At 51.1% G+C, this 18,527-nt stretch overlaps 1 protein-coding gene across 1 annotated transcript in view; it reads right to left on the reverse strand.

Moving 5' to 3' along the window:
- C19H16orf95 (chromosome 19 C16orf95 homolog) overlaps nt 1-18,527 on the reverse strand; it is a 521,908-nt gene that overhangs the window by 75,730 nt on the left and 427,651 nt on the right. Inside the window, 5 exon segments of the mRNA XM_060289339.1 lie at nt 441-590; nt 2,323-2,411; nt 7,639-7,834; nt 9,737-9,911; nt 17,308-17,393. The gene's annotated coding sequence lies outside the window, so the exon portion shown is untranslated.

Genomic DNA, 18,527 nt, shown 5'->3' on the forward strand with positions numbered 1-18,527 from the left:
CCTGCTGCTGTGACGCCTGAGGCCACTGGCTTCCTCCCTCCTGTACCTCAGTTTCCCCATCTGTGAGGGACAGTAACAACCCCCCCTCCCCGAGTTCTGGGAGGTCAGGGAGCTGCATATGGAGGATGCACGGCACAGAGTCGGCCTCCAGAGATGTGCGTTCACGGTTTCCGCTCCCTGCTCAGCATTTTGCTCTATAGTCTGGAATCAAGAGACGTCCGACTGTAGGATAAATTATGAGACCCATACGGCCCAGGTCAAACTTGCCTAGACTGCTAAAAACACGTCTGATTTAACTCTGCAGAACACTGAGTGGTTTAACCTTTCGGGTCCTTTAAATAAACTCTCTCTGCTCTGAATGCCATTCTAGCTTGGACTGGAACCAACGGCGCAAACAGCCCCTCTGCCATTGCCCCGTGCTCGCTGGATGGCCTCCCTACCTCCTCACCGGGCGGTGGGCTCGGGGCCGCCTGCAGTTCAACCGCGCGTGCCAGCAGTGAGCGAGGGCCTTGCAGAGACAGCCACGAACGTCCTTGGCTTGATGGGGACGTTGCCTTTTGGGTTACTCCACTACCAGAATGTTCTGCTTCCTGCCAAAGACGGTCAAGTCAGGGCACATCTCCCCATTTTAGAGAAAACAACAGTTTTACAGGAAAACTCTGACGCAGCCTTTCATGAGCACGAACAAAAGCTCCCATCCCTCCAGCGCATCTGGGGACCCAGGAGATGGCATGGAGTGATCTGTGATTAAGATGCTCCCTCTTTTCATGTGCAAGAACCTCCTGGAAAAGTGGACCTGAAACAGCCCAGTTCCAGAGGGGAGGCTCCCAGATGGCAGGTCACTCCCGCAGACGTCAGGATTGAAGACCCCATGAGGTTACGATGCTGACTCCAGGTCAGACTCAGGGAGACCCCATCCAAGCTCTGCGACCTCGGGCATCTTCTTACTTATTTTTTTGTCTGTCTATAATGCTGTTGTGAGCATCACATCAGACCATGCGGTGAATGACGGATAAATCACTACAGTTTACTGAGTGCTTGCCACACACGAGGAACGAATGTAACAGCGTCTCCTGTTATCAGTGTTTTAAAATCCCGAAAATAAAAACACTGTGAGATGCTTATCATCATCCTCACCTCACAGATGAAGCGTTTGAAGCACAGGAATGTTAAGTAATGCGCCTCAGGTCACCCAGCTGGACAGTTCGGTCTCTTACCAACCATAGCACGTCCCCTCTCGTGTTAGCTTTCCTTCCTCTTATATTACTCTTGCTACTTTCCAACCCCTCCCTCTGCCACACCCCTGCCATCTGACAGCCCAGCTCATTGATGACCTTGTCCTAGTTTCTTTTCCCTCCTGGTTCTTGTTGTGTGAATAATATGCATGAACTTGACTCTCCCAGATGAACTTGAATTGTCTTTCAGGACTGGGGCTCAAGCATATCCCTTAGGAAATCTCCCCGGGTCCCTGCAGTCAAGGTCATGGCTCCCTGCTCTGTGCTTATCTCAGTGCCCGGTGTCTGTTCTTCCCATTGCGTCTGAGAAACGGTCACTCATTCTTCCTTCCCACTGAGGCTGCAGTCTGTTTCTCCACCCTTGAACCTGGGCTTGGCCGTGGGACATGCTTTGGCCAGGGGGACTTTAGCAGATACGACGGGGGTGCTCGTGCCCGGGGCTCCACCCCTGGCTGCTCTTGGGACTCTGGGAACTCATGTGAACAAGCCTGGGCCAGCCTGCTGGACGGCAAGGGCCACAGGAGGACCAAGATACGTGAATGAACACTTCCTACCGCATCTAGCGCCCAGCTGACCACAAAGCAGGAGAGAGCCAGCAGATAGCAGCCAGCCCATTCCAGGCCAGAGGAACCAACCATCCTCCTTACAAAACTGTGAACTAAGTAAGTTTTGGGGTGGATTCTTACGCAGCACTAGCCAGCTGATACACTCATGTATCTCCACTGCCTAGATCAGTGCAGGTACTGACACAGGTGCTCAAGGAGTGAATGAATTATGGCTCAATTCATAGTTGGAAGAATGGATGGGGAGGACACCAGAGTGTGACTTGGAGGAAACTTTACCTAAATCAGTCCTGGGAATGCTCCCGTTTCCTCTATTTCCCATCTTCAGATGGGATCTCCCATCTTCAGCTGCTGTAATGAACTCCACTAACACCTGTCAGCCTGAGTCACCAGGTCAGCACTCAGCAGTTACTTCCCGTCCAGTGTGTCACACAGACTGATCTGCAGTCAGCGCTAGAGCTTACTCAGCTGCAGGAACAAATACCCCCAGAGTCTCTTTGGTTTACAACAGCAAAGATTCATACTTGCCCACGCTGCAAGTCCACACACGGTTGGCAGGGGCTTTGCACCTCGTGTTCACCACTAAGGGGACAGCCTTCGTCCGCAGCACCGCCTTTGGGGGGCAGATGGAAAAGAGAAGACAGTGAACTCAGTGCTTTCCAGAGTGTCCTGCTCACTCCCCTGCCCAGCATGTAGCACAATGCCCAACAGGTAGCAGGTGCTCAGTAAAACTTAGTTGAATGACTGAATGATGCGGTAGGTCAGTCGTGGGGCATATGACTTCCTAGCACCTATGACTCTTTCATCAGAGGATTAATTTTGAAATAAATGTAGACTTACAGAAAAGTTTCAAAAATCACAAGGAAAGTTTCCATTTACCCTCACCAAGCACCCTGTAACGTTAACTTCCGACATAACGACAATAAAGTCAGCAAAACCAAGGAGTTAATATTGGTAGGGTACTAACGAAACTACAGACTTTATTGGGATTTCATCTTCCTTTCCCGCTAATGTCCTTTATCTTCCCAAGATCCAGCCCAGGATCCCGTGTTGCATGTAGTTGTCACGGGTCCTTGGTCTCCTCCAGTTGGGGACAGTTCCCCAGTCTTTCCTTGTATCTTAGGTCCTCAGCGTTTCTGAAGAGCACGGGTCATGTATTGGGTTGGCCAAAAAGTTGGTTCGAGTTTTTCCATAACAGCTTATGGAAACCACGAACGAACTTTTTGGCCACCCCAATATTCCGTCGAGTACTCTTCTGTTTGGATTCTTCTGAAGTTTGCTCACGATTGGCTTGATGTACCGCATTCCTGGCAAGCGTACCCCAGAAGTGATGTTCAGTCCTTTTCAGAGGATCGAATTGAGGGGTACGTGATGCCCACGTGTCTTATTACTGGGCATCATGTATCTTAGTACGTAATAAGACACCGTGTGTCTTATTATGAGGAACTATTACTTAGTTCCTCAGGTGCGGCATTATTTATATAAGTGATGGTGACTGGGTCTCCTGGTTACGGTGGTGTCTGCCAGGTTTCTCTAAAGATGCTATTTTCCTGGTCACATTCTAATTCAATGGCCAGCGTGCTTGTCCAGCTCTGCCCCTGGATGGACGCCGCTGGAGGACAGGTCCATCTCTGTGTCCTCATTGTATCCCCAGCACCTACGGCCATATCTCGTAGTTTTTTTGCGCTCAGCAACATCTTATTAAATAAATGAATGTCCTGAAAGATATAACCAATTTTCAGGGAGCTGATATTCAGGGAGTAGTGGGTTTTCAGACTAATTATCCTGAATAGAAAGGGCAAATGCCTCTTGCATTTCTCATGTATTTTATTTAATCTCATAATTTACCTTCTCTATCCTCTGATTCTTACCCCACAGCTGAATGAGACACTTCATTTAGGGGACTCATGATTTCGGTCCTATGAAATTTTGGAAGACTAGGTACAAAGCAAACAACCTTTACATAAGCAGTAGAAAATTGATATTTCTTACTGACCCATTTTCATGAAGCCCACCTTCCCCTAGCAGCCATCCTGATTTCCGAGTCTTTGTGAAGCCTCCAATTGCCAACATCACAGCCACTTCCAAAGGGAGGTTCAGTGTGATGTCTCAGCTACAAGTGACCAGGAATCTGACTAACAGTCGTATAAACAAGCTAGGTAATTATCTCTGTCTAGAGAAGCACACAGGGAGTTCCAGGTTTGTTCAGTGGCTTCATGATGTTATCAAGGCCCAGGCGTGTCTCTCCTCAGCCTGTTGGCATTTCGTCCTCAGGCTACAGGACGGCAGCCCCAGACGTAGGTATCACATCCTGTCTCGTGACAGCGTCCAAAGCAGATGCGGGGGAAGGGGGTTTCTTTTTGCATTTCCCTTATGTCTTCTTGGTGGGAACTGGGTCATAAGACCCTCCCTAATTACAGGAGAGCCTGGAAAAGAGAGCACCTAGGATCATAGCCTCCACCGTGGGAGGTGGACCTGCCAGCATACAACGGGGTAGGTCTGACTTTGCCTAGACAACTCGTACCATCTGCTACGGGGAGCTTCTAGGTGGGGTTTCTGAGTGGGAACCTGGCTGGACCCCAGGGCCATCCAAGGAAGTGGAAAGGTAGAGGTGGTCTGGGGCAGACTTTCTGCATTTCTGAAGGTGTTTTATCAGGTCAAGACCAGAACTGGAATCCGAGTCTCCCATTTGCTATCTTCTTGGTCACAAACCCCACAAAACTCACAATACATAATCACAGTGAAGCCTGCATGAAGAGCAACCGAGGAAAAACCCCATCCATCCATCCATCCATCCATCCATCCATCCATCCATCCATCCTTCCTTCCATTCATCCATCCTCCGTCCACCCATCCTTTCATCCTCCCACCCTTCCATTTGCCCATCCATCATTTTATCCTTCCTTCCTTCCATTCTTTTGTCACTTCTTCTCTCCCTCCCTCTTTTCCTCCCTCCTTCCACCCATACTTTCAATGTTTGGGGGAGCCATTTGACCCAGTTATGACCAATGAGGCAGAAAAAGTCTGCTTCTGGGGAATATTTTCACCCCCTTATGTAAGGCAGGGACATTCAAGAGAGGCCTCTTTCTTCTTGGGACGCTATCGGGAGAGAATAAGATGCTCGGAGCTGCCACAGCCATGTTGCAACCATGAGGCAAGACATGTGAGGACGAAGCACTCTGAGTCTCACACTGAGGGTGCACGGTGAGGAGGGAACAGTGCCTGCTCTTCCGGGCTCGCACTCCAGTGCGAGACACAGAGAGAGATGGGCAGTTACAATTCCACGTGAACTAGCAGTGTCGGGGGATGTGCTGGGAGGTACAACTGGGTGCTGAGGTAGAGGCTCAGTGAGGAACAGAAGGGAGCTAGAGAAGAGAATTCTGGGCAGAGGGCACAGCCTGAACAGAAGAGCACGGAGCTATGATGCATTCAGAACGGAAGGGCTGAGAAAGAAGGTGGAGGTAAGCAGGCTGGACGAGAAAGACAGTGGGACCCCCGCCCCGGCTCACTCTCCCCTGACAGCCCTGGGCTCCCGAGGTTGTACCGCCAGCTCTGTCTCCTTTCTGTCAGGTTCCTCAGTTAAGCTGATGCCCGCCCAGCCCCATCCTGGGGGCACACTCAGCGGCGAGTTTGGGCCTTGCTTCTCTCCATGATGTTGAGAAAATTCTGGCCTTTGATATCTGCTCTGGACTCCTGTTTCCTGCTCTCTGCGGTCTCGGGGTGGACAGAGGATGACAAGCCCCTCCCTGGCCGCCCCTCCTCGCCCCTCCCCCTTGATAAGTTCAGTATCAAAGGTCCGCAGAGGCAAGCGGCAGAACTCAGGCCTGCGCTGCCACCGACAGGTTCATCGTGCACAGAAGCCGCTGACGGTCTGGCTCTGGGCCGTCACCTCGGAAAGCCGGAAAGCCGGACTCGCCCTAAGCCATCGGCAGGCACGGCTCCTGGGAGAAAACCTCCCCGGGACGTACTATTGAGAGCTGGGGGGAATATCCCGAAACATAACAAAAGAGCAACAGAAATGAAAATGGCCAGGGACACGGACCCACCATAGATTTTCCTGGGCAAGGTGGGCTGGGGAGCTGCGGGGATGCGCTTTCCGAGAAACCGAGGCCAAAGGAACAAAGGACCTGCCACAGCTTGGCAGGAGCCCCTTCCTCTGTGACATTAACTGCTTCCTGTTCCCTTCCAACGGGGCAGGAAGATGGAAGTGAAGGAAACGGAAAATGCAAACTACACACCAATTTAGCATTTTGCCGCTTGGAGCTCAATTTTTGCTAACTTTGGAAATGCCAGAAGAGAGAGGTGTTTTGTCAAGACATTAAAAAAATTATTTTTTAAGGGAAACAAGACAGGCTATTCATGGCCAGCAGGGAAGCACACCTCCCGGGGTGCTCGGCACTCCCACTGCACCCGGTAATTTGATTTAATGAGATGATGAGGCTGCTGTGAGCATCCTCTCTCAGCCCCAGCGCTGTGCCACGAGGGCGGCGAGGGCGTTAACTCAGGCACAGCCAGGCCTTTGAAGCTTTATTTTGTTTTCCCCCTGCCCCCTCCCACCCCCTGCCAATTAACACCCGGGAGAAATCACATCCAGGTGTAGTCTCAAGCCGGCCCTGCCAGTAGAGCCACCTTGTCCCCAAGGGCAAGAGGGCGCTTCAGGGCCAGAAGGTGCCTGGCGAGTCTCCAAGCGGAGCGCCTGGCATCAGAGCTGGGATGCAGGGGCGGTGTGCCTGGGCTGCTGGCGTGAGCGGCTGATCACGGGATGACGTCCCTCTGAGCACCTCTGTAGCTCCGGCACTGGGATGCCCTCCCTCCAGAGCCCTGCGTGGCTGCCTTCTCATGCTGCTCAGGTCCGCGCCCAGGTGCTACCTCCCTCAGGAGGCCTTCCCTGACCCTCCCACGTCTAAAAATACAGCCGCCTCCAAGTGGACCGCCCTCCATCTCCTTACCCGGATTTGTTTTGGTTATCTTTCTCTGTAGCACTTGCCACTACTGAAAACACATTATTTACCTCTTGTTTTCTTTACTTTGCTTGTTTGCTTGTTTTTCTGCCTCTTGCATTAGACTGTCACCTATAAGAGGGCAGGGAGTGGTGGTATCCACTTTTGTATCCCCGGGGGGATACCAGACACAGAGCAGGAGCTTAATAAACATCCCTGAGTGTGTGAGTGTGTGTGTGTGTGTGAGCGTGTGACCTCCTAACATGGAGCCTGGCGTGCAAGCAGTATCGTTCATTCATTTATTCACTATCTAGGCATCTGTTCACTTCACACTCATGACAACTCTTTAAAGCAAGTATGGACACCAAGGGGGAGAGGGGTGGGGTGGGAGAAACTGGGAGACTGGGATTGACACGTATATACTATCGATACTACGTATAAAATAGACAACTAATGAGAACAGACTGTACAGCACAGGGAACTCTACTCAACGCTCTGTGGTGACCTAAACGGGAAGGACATCCAAACAAGAGGGAGCATGCGATGCAGAGCTGATTCACTTTGCCGTACAGCAGAAACTAACACAACGCTGTAGAGCAACTACACTCCAATAAAAATGTGAAAGAAACATTCTTATTTCTGTTAAAAAAAAAAGAGAGAGAAAGTAGCATACACCCCCTTTGCAGTTGAGAAACTGAAGCTCAGAGAGGTTATGTGAACTGTCAGTGCCGCACAGCCGCGGAGTCGGGTTTGGGGCCCAGGGCTTCCTGACGCCAGCACCCCAGCCACCCTTCTGAGCACCACCTCCCCACCCAACTGCTCACGCTGGGGTAAGTGGACCCTGTTCATCCCGGGAGCTGCCGAGTCTGGGAGGCCCGGAAGTCCCACGTGGGCTGTTACCTGGGCTCATTCTGTGTTGCCCGGCAGGGTTTCCGTTGCGGAGTCGGGTCTCAGGGATGGGTGGGACGCCCGGCAGTTGGCCTCTCGCTGTGATAATGACCGCCCTTCATTCAGCCCGTTTGCTGACGGCCTGCAGCGGGTGGTTGTGTTGCACGGCCCTGGTGTCCGTTGGTGAGGGAACGCTGGACAGGACCTGCTGTAGAGCATACGTAGGTCAGATTTCATCCTTGTAGCCACACACCTGCCCATGTCTCACACGTACACACACACACACACACGGTCATTAAGGCAGGGGAACCTTGCTGCATCCACTGAGGTCATTAGCTCGTGGCTCTTCTTCATTAGCTCGCGGCAGCTGGACCAACAGCCACGGACCTGAAGAAAGACTCCAGGGCTGAGGACACTGGCACCTTCTAGCCCCAAGGAAGCTGGGCTGAGGTCCTGGTCACAATCTCCTTGATTTGGGGCACGAATGACTTTCCAGTGGACAGCGACGGGTCCTGAAGCCGTGAGGACCCACTCTTGTGTTCCGTGTCCAGTGGGATAATTCGGTGCTGGTTAAAATGGTGCCGACAGAGTGGTCGCTGAGCAGGGGCTGAACGTGCCAGCGCCTGGGGTCCAGACCAGGGAGTGGGGAGCCCAGAGGGCTACAGCCGATGTATCCCGTGGTTGCTCCAGGTTAGGTTTCACAGTTCGAGGAACTGCCAGGCTCTCTTCCAAAGTGGTGGTCCCATGTCACATTCCCAGGTGGTTCTCTTTGGTAATGATTTTTTTCCTCTTCTGCTTACTTGTATCTTATAAATTGTTGGCAGTGCTTATCTGCCTCTTACAGGTTTTTTGTTTTTTGTTTTTTCCTGAAAATAACGTTACCTAACAATAGAAGGTGGCATGGAAGACGAGTCATATCCGGCCATACTGTCCGGGATGCTCTTGGACTCCAGCAGTGGCCACATACCCTGAGGCGATCGGGACATCTCACGGGGGCGGGGGGATATTGTAAAGGACACAGGTTCTATGGAGAAACAGGGGGTTTCTTGAAGGGCTCGCAGGTGTTTGTGTGGATCACAAGACCTCAACTCCAGCAGAGGTTTTATATTCCAGCCGGCATCACTGTGGTGGAAGTGAGCTGCCCCCAACTTAAAAGTGAGAAGGGGCTCCTGCCCCCCTCTCCTTTCTACACCTGGAGTCCTACCTCCTGACCCTGGGAGCCTGGAACGGAGGCTGCTCTGGGCCACATGGGAAGTTGCCACTAACCACATCAACATCTTTAAAATTAATAACATGAATTCCATAGCGAAGGGGCCTGGGCCGGAGATGGAAGGCTGCTGGCTGCTCCTGGGCCCCATGCGGCAGGTGGGGGACAGGAAACCTGAGGACAGGTGGGACCTCCAGGTGGGCACTGTCCTGTCGGAACGTAAGACCTTAAGGACTTGGCTGTTACTGGGATCAGATCCATCCAGGCTGACTGGGGACGGGTTCCCCGAGGTGTAGAGCTCTCATTTCAACACACATTGTCATAGATTTATGACTTAGATAGAAAATAGGCTCTTTCCACTCCCCACAAATGCACCTCTCCCCTGCGTGTTTGGTTTAAAAGGATCCGATCTTTTTATCCGAGGGCTATCCTATGATTCAGGTTTCGTAGAAGTCCGAATTCTTAAATTCTGCAGCTTCAGAGACTTCAGAAGGTCATCCAGCTCAGACCTCTCCCTCTATCCAAACAGATCCTTATACTGACCTGAAGACCAGGAAGGATCCTCTGGGCAAGTTTCTAAAGCTCTTTCTTTAAGCTTCCTTATCAGCAAACTGGGCAAAATAATAAGGTCCATCTCAGAAGGATGTTGGGAGGATTAAATGAGATACGCAGGTAATGTTCTTGGCGCCATGCCAAGCACGTTGTGAATCCTCAATAAACGACTGGGTCGTTACTGTCAGCCGCATCACCAATGCACAGTATTTTCTTTGTGTCCACCTCTCACCTTGTGAAACAATCAAGTCTGTAGTTGGCTCATAAATGAAAGCTGCCTTCCCAGTTCCATTACAACACAGGGGGCAGAGCTCTTAAGTTCATTCCAGACCAGCAGGAACAAGCTCTTACCTTCTCAAGGGCTGAGGTCAGAACACTGGGACAGCCCAGGTGGCACAGTTGGCATCTGTGACGCCACGCCCTCTAGTGGAAGGATGAGGCTCCTGAACCCAGGTGTGCAAGGAGGCAGGTGAACGGGAACGTGGCAAAACCAGGTGAATTTTCACGCCATCTGAATTCTGTCCTCCTGAAACACAGACAGTAAAAAAGGTAATCAAGGTTACAAGGCAACGCAAACAGAAATGCACCCTGAGGAATTTACATTTGCAGTATTCTTTTCGTGCTTTGTTTTCTAAATCTATGCTCAAAACCACAGAGCAAGATAAGAGAAGGGGCCGCTCATACGGAGGGGGCTTCCTTTTGAGCTGAAAAAGAAATGTTCTAAAATTAACCGTGCTGATGGTTGCTTAACTCTGTGAAGATACTAAAAATCACTGAATTTTATACGTTAAGTGGATGAATTGTATGGGATGTAAATTATATCCCAAAAAAGCTACTTTTAGAAGTTGACTTTTCAAAATGTTTTATTGTTTTTACATATTCCCCCAATACTTATTTATTATAAAAATAGAAAACACCCATAAAAATAGATTTTTCTCGAAGTATTTATTTGCATTCTTTGAGTTCCACATGCATTTGTAGTTTGCCCCACCAGAGAAGTTTCCCTGAGGTCAGCAGTACATCCCAGCGTGTGCCAGGTGCCGTGGAGACGGGAGACGTGCAAACCTGGATGGTGAATTGAAGTCTCTTGTCCAGTTGTGGAGCCCAGACTGATCTTTAGAAGCAACGGGATGAAAAGAGACAAGATGGCTCAGAATAAGGGGCTACATTATTTGTTGAGTGAGTTAAAAGAAGGATATTATTGAAGGTTCAAATAATCCAGGAAGGCTTCATGAAGGAAGGACCTGAGCTAGAACTTAATAGGTTTAATAGAAAGGACAAGTAAAATATAATACAAATAAGTAAACTAAAAGTAACACAGAGTTAGGATAACAGCCTCAGCTCTCCCTCCTCGGGCCTACCGTCTGCGTCCTGCGCATCGCGGACGTTCCCCAGAAGACAAGCGTATCATTCAGGGAGGAGAGGGTCCCGCTTCCCCCTCTCCAGTCTCCGGCTGGCACTCCCACTGGCGGACCCCAGCTGGAAGCCAGAGAGCAGGGGCCACTGACACAGACCATGTGGCCAGTCCCCAGGGAGAGAGGATGGAGGAAAGGACGGAAGAGAGATCGGGAGGGCTGCGTGGAGGTGTCCAGCACCTCTAGCTGGGGCTACAGGGGGTTAGAGTGTGACCCATCCGTGTCTCAGAGGAGAGGGGGTTTTCTCAGGCAGACTGACGGAGGACAGAGATGGGGGCCCTGAGCTGCCCCCGACTTTCAATAGCAGAGGGGCGAGAGCGTCACTTTGATTGTTAGAGTGTGCGGGGCTCTTGTTAAGGTCTCGTTATTCATTTACTTTAGAGCCTCGCTACCCCGCAGGCGAGGTGGTCCTCAGCCATCACCTGGGAGCTGGTTAGAAATGCAGAATCTCAGCCCCACCTGCACACCCTGCCCTAGAACCTGCATCTCGCCCAGACGTGCCTGGCGATTCAGGCGCAGGCTGCTCTCGGAGAAGCTCTGCTTTCAATCACCCCAGGGATGCGGGTGGGTGCGGGTGGTTAGGAACAAGCCAGTTAGAGTTCAAAGGCGGGCGTGTCCACCTGCTGCAGGTATTGGGCCTCAGGCACAGGAAGTCATGGCCGCTGGCCTGTCCGTCCAGCAGGGTGGACACCGCTGCTCCACCCGCCTCGCTCTTCCCTGCAGACGCCAGGAGCAACCCCACGATTCTCTCCACACAATATACCTGCATCCACTTCTTGTCCATCAGAGCGGACAAGTGAGATGAAATGTAGTTGCCTAATGTATATATGTAATATCGCCCATGTATAACTTTTGGCAGAAATATAAAATCCGCTGATTCCCAGAAGACAAACACCATGCCTGTTTTGTACATTCATTATCCCTGCAGACCCACACCGTCCGTGGCCAGCAAGCCAGAAGCTCAGAGTCCGGTCAGGAGGCGGAGAGATGACATTGACACTGTACGTCCGAAGTACCAGCCCTGACAGAAGTGCCGCTGCTGCGGTCTCCGAGGCCAGCTCTGTCCCCACGGGAGGGAGGAGGAGGGAGGAAATGCCCTTGACCCAGGCCTGGGAGGATGGGCCTGTGTGGCCAGAGGACACAGACAGGGAGCCAGAAAGTCATTCCCACCGAGAAGGAAGCCACCTGCTACAGAGCAGAGTTGAGTCCAAGGCCCGACAGCGGTGCTCACCTGTCGAAAGGTGTGGGTCTGAGCTGGAGAAGCAGCAGGTGTGTCTTTCTTTGGCTCCCAAGCATACCTGAACTGATATTGTTATTTCTTAAACTTCTGAAAGTGAAGTTAAACATAGAAACGACAACATGGATAACCATGCGTATTTGACGACCATCTTGGAAGTCTGTCAATGCAGAGATTCAAGATGCCCCCTCCCCTTACCTAAAAGCGCTCTGCCTGGGATCGATGCGTCGGTCACCTGTGCATCTTGAGCAGATGTTGAGAAAGGCAAAGGTCCAGTTCTGACGTCTTGCAAACTGGACACGACGGCAAGAGGGGGCTGCTCCAGCTCACGGTGGCCTCACACCATGTGGACGGAGACGGCTCTACCTGTGGGAGAGCTGGGCTGTCCAGACACTGTGGGCCTGGCAGTGACCCTTGAGAAATGGAAAAAAGGGACCTTAAGTTGCATCTGATTGGATTCCACGCGGTGCCTAATGCAGTGTAGACACGAACTGATGGTGGGTGTGGGGCAGCGTGACTTGCTGGGGTGGTGACATCGTGTCACATAGAGATAACCTCTGGCATCAAAGGAGACATATGCTGGCTGTGCTGTGCACCAGTGAGTAACCTGGGAGATGCAGAAGTACCCATAGCTCCGAGCCCCTCCCTGCAGTGGAGAAACAGCAGTGGTTAGCGCAGTCCCAGCGCTGAGGGGACGCTCCGTCCAAGTGGTGATGGGAGAGGGTTGTTATCCTCATGCTATCTTCAAGATGCTGCTAGTGTTACTGCACAGGGAATTTGCCAAAATTGTATTATATAACGTGTTTTATATTAAAAAACATGGGGTGGGGCGGCCGCTCTTAGAAGTATTTCAGCCATGAGTGCTGTGTAGGATCCATGAAACGACAGGACCCATGTGCTCTTAAGTGTACACACTCCAACTCTGCGTGTGCCATGTCATCGACACGGAAAACACTCCACACTTACACGTTCTCCAAGCTGTCAACACGTGTGGGGCGTGTGGGCTGTTCCCGGGCTGTTGCCAATATCGCAGTAGAGGGAGGGGTGGCTTCAATGATTCAAACCATGACACTTACAGCGGGGCTGGGAGAACCCAGTGATGGGGGGACGGCATCATGGCTGCAGCCTCTTCAGGACTTTCAGTCTCCCGGCGGCCAGTCCGTTCCATGACCCGCTCCACCAACCCTCTCACTCTCCGTCCCTGCTCTTCAATTAGTTGTCTGTATTCTCTGCAGGTGTCCCTTGGAGACCACACAGCCTCTTTTTTTTTGACATGATTTCAGACAAATGGAAGAGGAGCACAAAAATTCTCAAGATGCCCTTCTCCGAGGTTCCCCAAATATGAATGTTTACCTTCTTTGCTGTATCCCCTCCCCAACACACGGAGGAAGTTGCGTATAAGATCTGCCTCTCCACTAAACACTACCATGTACGTTTCCTAGAAATGAGGGATTCTCTTCTGTAACCACAGTACAATAATCAAAGTCAGGAAACGAAAACTGACTCAACTCTGAGCTAACCTACAGCTCTTATTCAGATGGTCCGATCGTCCTGAGAAAGCTCTCGATTGGCTGAAAGTGGATGGACCGACAGGCTGAAGAAGATGTGTCTCGTCTTCAGCCGGTTCCTGCCCTGCTCGGCCTCTCTGTTCCACTCCTGCGTCGTTTTCATTTTTGGTCATTTCTAATGATGTCCTACTTCAGAATCAGTAGTCATACTGATGACAGGAATGGTTCTGTACGGGCTTCTCTTTCTGTAATAAATCTCTGTTTCAAGCAACACTCCAAGCACTTGCCAGTAGGCCACGTGTTTCAGAGCTAGGAATGATCACGGAGGTCTGCTTTGATTTTGAGATAACTTATGAAACTAGTTGTGTGTGTGTGTTTTGTAGGAAGCACGTGTGCCCATGTATGTGAGCATAGAATAATACTGGGGCAGCTGAGTCAGGCTATCTGAGGGGTGGTCTTGAATTTATACAGCCCTCCTGGTTGACTCTGGGGAAGTAAATTCAGTCCCCCGGAGCTTTACCCATCACCTGTCGACTTTCAGGCAAGACCATTGTTATTTAAAGGGATCTGTTTTGTTTCAGCATTCTAAGTCCATAGATATGCTGAGAATCTATCAGTGGAATATTATTCAGCCTTAGAAAGGAACGAAGTACTGACAGATGCTACGACATGGATAAATCTTGAAGACATCAAGCCAAGTTAAATATGCCAGTTACGGAAAGACAAATACCGTAGCGTTCCACTTCTATAAAGCAGCAGGGGAGTCAAATTCATAGAGACAGAAAGTAGGACGGAAATGGTACAGAGGAACTTATTTACAAAGCAGAAATGGAGTCACAGATGCAGAGAACCAAGGGGGGAAGCGGGGGTGGGATGAGTTGGGAGATTGGGATTGACATACATACACTACTACGTATAAAATAGATAACTAATGAGAACCTACTGTAGAGCACAGGGAACTCTACTCAGTGCTCTGTGGTGACCTAAATGGGAAGGACATCCAAAAACAGGGGATACATGTATATGTATAACTGATTCACTTTGCTGTACAGCAGAAACTAACACAAGAGTGTAAAGCAACTATACTCCAATAAAAAAAATGTTAAAAAAAAAAAAAGTGGAATGGTAGTTTCCAGGGACTAGGGGAGGGGTAGGATGGGTTCGGTGTTCAGTTACAGAAGACGAAAAAGTTCTAGAGAAGGTCTAGGTGGTGACAGTTAAACAACAGTTCGAATGCACTCAATACCGCAGAACTGTGCACTTACAATGGCTAAAATGGAAATTTTATGGCAGGTATATTTTACCACGATTTTAGAAAACTAAATGATTTTCTAAAAACTTGCGTTTCAGAGGAAGCCAGCATTTTAATCCCTTGCACGGAGAAGCTCTGCAGCAGCGCTTACAGCTGTCATTGTTCCGGTCCCTCTAAAGCCTTCCTAAATTCATCAGCCACCCCACTGTCACTGTCCCCGGTTCTCTTGAATGTCACCCAGAAAAGTGAGCAACACAGGGACACACTCGTAAACGTTCCTCCCAACAGCAGTTGTTGGCCTGACGTTAGAAATGAATGATTTCCCACTGTACCAGTGACTCTGCTGTGGGTTCTATTAGCACCATATGTTACATGTCTACGTTTTTAGTAAAGCCTGGCCCTGTGAGTCCTCTGCCATCTGCCCTGGCATCGGCACAGCCCACGTGGTGCACGGAGGCCAAGGGCCTCCTCCACCCAGCATGGTCTTGCATCTCTTCCCAGCCAGAAAGCACGCGTGGGCAGAACGCATGGGGCCAGGCGAAAGGTGGGTTTTATCAGCTCCGCAAGTCACAGTGAAGTGGGCCCATGTTTTGTAAAACGTGTTTGGCAAATGATTCCCTGTGGGCTGCAGAAATCCAGATGGAGGAAGTTTTCTAAGTGCAACGTCAGAATTTTACATCTGCTGATCCCAACAAGTGCATGGCGCCAAGGAGAAGCAGCAGGTTTTCTGTCCACAAAATCTGAGAGCACGGATGTGGTTCCGGGGGCTTGTTCAAATCTAGAAGACAAAGGCGCCATGTCTTCAGCCCCCGCTGGGCCTGGGCGTGGTGAGAGCAGAAGTCTTAACATCACCCAGAAGGGCTCAGTTTCACAAAAGAGGAAACGGAGGTATGGGGAGGTGGGCAAAGTGAGCTGCCCAAGGCTGCCCAAGGCTGCCCAAGGTTGGAACCTGAACTTGGGGCTCTGTGGACTCAGTGTGGGGTCCTCTGCCTCACCACGCTGGACATGACATTGGAAAGTAGCCCCTGACACGGTGGGTCTGCTTGTCTAGGTGCTGCCGTTCACTGCTGTGGCTAAGTCTGGGGCTGTGCCACTCTGACTCCCGGTTCCCTGTGCGCAGATGGGAGGCTTAGCTGACACAGTGCTTGGTCCATAGGGGACTGATAATGGTGAGTCATGGTACAGAAGAGGCCAACAGGACACGGCCTGGGTGTACATGTGGGTCAGAGGGAGGGCTGGGGACTGGCTGGGCTGGGAATGGCGGGGGAGATTGCCCGCAGAGAGGGGCCTGCAGACCCCATTGCCACATTCAGGCTGGGTGTCCTGTGGGCTGAGACAGGGCTGAGAGACGGGAGGCTCGTCCGCACGAGCCCTTTTGAGGCTGCACGGCCACGTGCTCCACTTTGACGGTGGTACCCGGAAGCCGCGCTGGCTGTCCTGCGCTCACCCTTCCAGATCCGTCCTGCATGCCGCTCTGTGCCTTGGGAGGCTGCCCTGCAGGGACTGTGTGACGGGGCTCCCACACTTCCGGTCGGGATCAGCTAATGGGACATGCCAGAACAGACTGGAGGGCGGGAGCGGAGAGAGGCCGGGGGCTTCTCCTTTGCACCCCTCTTGCCTGGCTGGAGCCTCCCCAGCTCTCTCCCCTGCCACTTCCAGCCCAGGTGGTAATGGCCCCCCACTCCTGTTAGCCTCTGGATACCTCCCCATCCTGGTTGGTCCCCAGAGCCCTGCCCTCCCGCCCTGACACTGGCTTCAGTTACCGCTGGCGGAGGCTGCTTTCCTGGTGGGACCATGATGGATACAGGAGGTGATCGGCAGACCACAGGAATGCTGACATCTAGATTCAAGGTAAGGACAACGCATATTCTGTGCGGTGTGGAAATCCCCTCGAGATCCCACATCAAAGGGATGACGTGTTAGGGAAAATGCCCAGAGGCCTGGGCTACGTCTGCAGTCGCGGAAAAGTCTGCAGAGACCAGAGCTTATGCGGAGGCCACAGTGACTCCCCTCCCACCCAGATGGAAGGGTGTCTGAGGTCTCTGGGGCTGGTCTGGGAGTCAAATTGGAGTCCAGTCTATTGTATTACTAACGAGCACCCTAACGAGCACCCTCCCTCCTCCCTCCCCTCCCCCCTCCTCCCTCCCCCGCCAACACCCTCCACAACCCACTTCCTTTCTTCAGGAAGCACAGAGTCAAAGAAAACACATGTAAACCCCATTCTGGAGCTTTTAACCCAGTTCAGCAGTTATCAACAGTGGTCCTTGGACTCTGAGGTGTTTCGGGCCTCTTCATAATACGTTGGAATGTTATAAAATCATGCGTGGGGAAAAGATCCGTGCACAGTGCAGGACAGACCAACAGAATGGAATGTAGTAAGTACAAGACGTTCATTCATTTGGTTTCAGATTCCACATTGCTACCAGTCTTTAAGGAACTACCTCTTGTCGAGTTTTGGTGTAGTATTAATGAATAATACCCATAATTATCCAAAAAGACTATTAACTTACCTCTTAATTTCCAATCCATATCTGTGTGTGGCCAGGCTTTTTCCATATGCACCAGACTGAATGATGAAGCAGATAGCAGCTGTTTCCTAAGCCAGACATTAAACATGTTTGCAAAAATGTAAAACACTGAATTTTCTCACTACTTTTCTATTTTGCAAAACATGATTATTTCTTTCAAAAATACGTTAGTTGTGTTAACATGCAGTGGGTTTACCCTCGTTCTTATTTATATGACTTAATGGATAAGATATTTTTAAATTTTATCAATTTTACTGTAAAATTCTGTAAAATTTGACAGATATAAGCCACAAAAGCAAAGCTCTTTAGGATTTTCAACCAGTTTTAAGAATGTAAAGAGTCCTGAGATTCAAAGGTTTGAGAGCCTCTGTTCTAGGAGCGATACTGTAAACACTAATATCAGTTGACGCCTGAGGAAGGGGCAGATGGCGCTCATCCCCCATGCTTTCAGCAAATCCCCACTGCTAAACTACGTGCCAGAGAGTTAGGGCTTGGGCATACAGTGTCAGAGTGCCCAGGAGGTTAGGGTTCTGTTCCATCAGTGGGAAAGCTGTGTCACCCTGGGCAAGTTCATTTCCTTCTCTGAGCCTCATCTGGAAATGGGGATTCAGTGGTTCCCGCCTGCAGGAGTGTGCCTTGTGGGAACCAAGTGGTGGTGGAGCTGAGGAAGGTGAGCACGGGCTCACCCAAACGGTGCGTGTGCCGGCCCCACGCTCAGCATTTCACAGCCAAGGTCTCCCTAAGTCCTCGTGCAGCCCCTAACCCAGTACTGTCACCCCTTCAGGCTGCTTGGGAGGGTGAGTGAGACGGCGCCTGCCCATGCGAAGACGGTAAACCCCAAACATCTTCGGCGCCTTCCTATTGCTAAGGGTAAGGACTCTTGCAAAGATCCTTTTCTGAAGGTTAGGGATGCCCGCTGGGCAGCAGGGAGCCTCACACCTGGAGGACAGCACACATCTGGGAAAAGACGCCAATAATCTCCATAAAACTCCTTCCCGGCCTCGGGCCAGTGGGCTGTTTAGAAACGTCCAGGGGGCAGGGAAGACCAGCTGCTGAGGAGCCTGCCCTCCCCGGACCCTTGAGAATCAGGTATCTCACGCTGTGCTGGCTCACAGGGGCGGCCAACAACCCCTGCGCTGGTCTGCCTGGCTGCTGGTTTTTACTGGCAAGGGAGGTGGGCAGATGTGGGTAGTGGAATATGC

The sequence above is a fragment of the Globicephala melas genome, chromosome 19 (assembly GCF_963455315.2).
Source record: "Globicephala melas chromosome 19, mGloMel1.2, whole genome shotgun sequence".
NCBI lineage: Eukaryota > Metazoa > Chordata > Mammalia > Artiodactyla > Delphinidae > Globicephala > Globicephala melas.